We start from the raw sequence: 4833 nt of genomic DNA on the forward strand, positions 1-4833 counted from the left end.
CAATTCAAGATGGATTTTCCTACTGTACCTAGTTACAGGGCATTCCAGAATGTGTTTGGTGACCACAGGGTATGACTGAGGAGTTACCAGGAGAGTGACCTACTAGATTTGTTGAAGTGGTATGTGAATAGCTCAGTGGAAGTGGGGTTCCAAGTTGCTAGGCAGTTTTGACACTTAACATATCTGGGGAAGACATCCAAAGTTTAGTAACTAATTCTAATATATAATTTTATCACAAACAATACTTGAGCAAAATTTAAAACTGTGTAAGTGGTAAAAGGCCTCTGATGCAGCTCTGAACTCATTCTAGGAGAGAGCTACTTTATCCACCTACATTTTATCTTTCTGCTGGTTACTCCAGTGTTGTTAAGTAATATTCTGCCTCAATGTTGATTTTTCCCACTACTTCTCTATGAGAGCCAAGGGTTCAGTACACCTATGCCAATTCCCATTGTCCAAGAAGCTGCAATTATACTGAGGTTTTCAGATCCTGTAATTAGCCTCTTTGAAGCTCTATCCATTTCTGCCAACCTTTTTCACTCACTGAACCATCCTTATAAAGAATACATTTGAACCAAGCTCAAATTCTGTGTACCATATCTTTATACCTAGCTATTTTCAAATTCTGTATACCATACCTTTATATTTTATCAAGATTGATAATATTTACTCTCTACTTTCCATAATTAGGCCTTCTAGGCTGTGTAGTAACTTCATCTGAAATTTTGAAAAAATAACAAAATACTTGTGTTAGCATAAATATTCCTGTCTGTTCTTGTTTTGTTCTGTTGCTGGGACAAAACTTTCTGACCATGAGCAACTTGGTAGGAATGGTTATAATTGGCTCATACTTACAGGTCATAGTCTATCGCTGATGGAAGTAAAGGTAAAAATCAGAAGCAGGAACCATGGAAAGATGGATCCTCCTGGCTAGCTCACTGGCTTGTTCTTAGCTGGCTAGCCTTCTTCCCACCCAACCCCCTGCCCCGGGAGCTGGGGACGGAGCCTAGGGCCTTGTGCTTGCTAGGCAAGCGCTCTACCGCTGAGCTAAATCCCCAACCCGCTGGCTAGCCTTCTTATACAATCTAGGATCATCTGCCTAGGGGCAATGTTACCCACAGTGGGCTGGGTCTTTCTACATCAATTAAGTCAATCCCCCACAGATACGTCTTTATTAGTCAATACTAACAGGGATACTGTCTTTTCTAAAATTTTAATGCCACAGTTCTTTCATTTAAAACCATTGTATGTAATATCAAAGTGAATGAGTTTCTTCTCCTTATACTTAATTAGCATCTCTGAGCTGTCAAAATATACTTAATGTCTAGGCTGAATTTTTGTACAATATTTTCCAAGAATTTCAAATTTATTTAAGTGTGGGAGATGATACTAATCCTGTTTATAACATCTCTTATTCTTACTTTCTGATTGGACTCTGTTCCTTTTCCAAGTCTCAATACACTATCCTTGAAGCCATCAGCTTCCTGATCTAACATCACCTCCAGCACCAAAACTGTCACCCCAGGCTTTTTTTCTGTGAGTTTAAGATTAGTTTTACTCTTTTGATGACTTTTATGTCTGTGTTATTGCAATTTAAACTCAAGCACCTCTTCCAGAAGGTTTTTAAAGGTAATGTTACTTTCTGTTTCTTTTAGCTGAAAGGAGCTCTATTTTGCTCTTGGGAACAATGAAGCATTTTCTGGGTACAGGTGTTAGGTGAAGGTAATTTTCACAGGTTCCTTGGGCTGTTTCTCCACTGTCTTCTCACTGATGAGATGTCTCACACCTACCAGAGTCTCATTATTTGTGGGCTTCCTGTTTGATGCTCTCCCTAGTAATGCATTAGAGCATCCTACATGAGTGTGTAACCAGGCATCCATACATTCTCACTGATTCCTTTACCCTTATTGGATCGAAGATTTCATCTGAGTCTCAGTAGATCTTGCTATTACTTCCTTGACTATTTATCATTTAATATTTTTGATTGTCATAGTCCTCTGATTTGTGATGTGTGCTCATTAGATATGAGGCCCTTTTCCCTTTCTTTGGGGTTCCCCCATCTCTAGTTTTGTACTCTGTGTGTTGAATGGTTCCTCAATCTTTCCTGTGAATCCTAGCCTTAAATTATTAACACGTCCCTGGAAGCATTCCTATCTGAACTTCCAAAGTCTAACTTATGTTCTCTAATTGAACACCAGAACTCAGAAAAGTAGTGTACATCATGCACCGTCTAGTTCTGCTTTTATATCTATTTCTGATCACCCCCCTCTCTCCAGCCTGCCTGTTTCTACTCATTGTTGTTTGCCTCACACTTTCTCATGCTGCAGGGTTTCCTGGAGTGCTTCATTATTCCCTTTGTCCCTCTCTCTTGAGGTGCAGTGCACAGAACTCCCTGAACCAAGCAGAACACTAAAGGAAACCACCAAGACCAGAAGCAGCACAAAGGGACCATGGAGATGTCTGACCTGTGACCACATTTAGATTGAAAACCCCACAGCCTGGCTTGAATGAACCCATCACTATAGATATCATGGGGTGTCCAAACATGGTGTGATATTCAATGTGACTGCCACCTCTACCTCCACCATGAGCCCCTTCCTATGCAGGTATTCCTTTTCTTCAATCCTTGAGAGAATCTTCCCTAAGAGAACCAGACTCTTGCTTCTCCCACTTTCATCCCCTCCCCTGACATTGTGCTGATATTGAGTGGCGCAGCAATAAATATGTCAACTGAATGACATATTTCTGGTTAACTTGGAGGTTTTCTTAGGTGAAGAATTCTTTTTGTAAAAAGGGATTTATTTACATTTATTTTATGTCTACCACTGTTCTCTCTATATGCATGTCTGTGGACTGAGTATGTGCCCCTAGACACAGGAGACGGGCATGGGATTCAGAGTTCTGAGTCACCATATGGATGCTGCAAACCAAACCTAGGTCCTTTGCAAGAACAATCTGTGCTCTTAACCATGAGCCGTCTCTTCAGCACCATAAGATGTAGAATTCTTCCTGCATTATTTATCTATTTGCTTAAGAATCACAGTTTGAATTAACATAAACTCACAGTGTTAATTTAGGAGGAAATGGATAACTTTCAGGATGGAGGCGCAACTTCTCAAAGATGAAGTATCATGATTTGATGATTCACTTTAGTAGAGTCAGATTGAGGCCACAGCTACCTGTGGATGAGCACAGCTTTCCTTTGATTAAAACCATGTTTATGATCTTTGAATTCTGTGTTCCAGGGCTCATGTAGCAAAATCTCATTGGAGAACAATTCTATAAACCTAGTAAAATTTTAGCAGGACTTTTGTTTTTGGCCTTTCCTACTTTTTGGTGTTTGCCATGTGACCTGGGCATCTGGTTCTTTTCTTGCAAAAAGCTACAAACAATCAAGGGCTGCTGAAAAGAGAGTCAGTTTTCACAAGAAATTAGCTTCTTGACAGATTATCCAATTCCAGGTGGCCAGTCCTAAACACATGTACATAGGAACAACAGAAAATTGACTCAATAGGTTGTGTGTGTGTGTGTGTGTGTGTGTGTGTGTGTGTGTGTGTGTGTATAATAAAGAAAGAAAAGTTTGTGAATTTGAAAAGTAGGGAAACACAAACACAGGAGGGATTGGAAGGAGACGGAAGATACAGTATGTATATGTGAAATTCTCAAAAATTAAAATTTTAAAATGGCAATTTGAGGTTGGACAAGAAAACAAATTATTTGCCAGAGAATAGATGTAACTGGAAATCATATTAGAAGAATTAAGTCAGCCTCAGAAAAGTAGTAATACACATTCTCTATCATTTGTTCATCCTATACTTTAAATGCTAGCTAATTTTAAACATATTTTGGATGGCTAACTTTAAAGCTGTAGCAAGAAGGCACAACATGCACTTTGTGACCTTGTAAGCATGGAGTCTTCACTGTCTTTAGTGAAAGCCAAGAGCCAAGCGTTTGCTGCCTGAGTGAGTTTGAGCCTTACCCAGTGATCTAGAAGAAAGGTCATCACACACTGGGAGACTTGTTATTTTTTGCTATCTTGGAGAATTCTTAACCTGATGATTCAAGAGAGTTCCTACCTCTGCTCATGCAGTGCTATGATTCACAAGCATAATTTTTTGAGATGCCCTATAGCTATCCCTGTCCTTCATCTTCTCTTTAAAAACAGGTTGGTGGAAGCCTGCCCTTTGCATGTGCCATGGAGTTTCCATCCCATAAGATCATCAATTCCCCAAAGCACATAGCGTAGGAGGGTTTCCTGGTTTGCCTCCACAGCTCTATAGGAAACCAGAAGGAAATATCATGAGAGCCAGTGGATGACTTCAAGGAAATTGTGTTTTCCAGATACATCAGGGCAAATTAGCTCACAAAGACTGTGACAGCAGGCACAAGACCAACACAGGTTCAAGCCAGACCAATCGCAGCACAAAGGGGAAGTGAGCACAAAGTTCTAACACTCAGCAAGAAGCTGTTTGCATTTATAATTGATAGGAGAGAAAAAATTAATTCCCTTCAATGGAATGGCAGTGGAGCACAGTAATTGCACGGTAGCACAGATTCTATGCTCACTCATAGTTGAACAATATAAATCAGACATCAAGTTTCTGGCTTTGTGTGTGTGTGTGTGTGTGTGTGTGTGTGTGTGTGTGTGTGTGTGCACTCACATGCACGCACACACGCACTCATTTAAGAGAAAGAACATGCTCTGTACCCAGATCCTATCAGGAGAGAGCCGGTCTCCAGGGGTGCTTAAACACCTGAGAGAGTAGTGAAAGGGACCTACCTGGAACCCTCAGTTCACAGGAACCAAGGGGCAATCTGAGATGGGATCTTTTC

This window comes from Rattus norvegicus, chromosome 4 (assembly GCF_021556685.1).
Source record: "Rattus norvegicus strain SHRSP/BbbUtx chromosome 4, alternate assembly SHRSP_T2T, whole genome shotgun sequence".
Taxonomy (NCBI): Eukaryota; Metazoa; Chordata; class Mammalia; order Rodentia; family Muridae; genus Rattus; species Rattus norvegicus.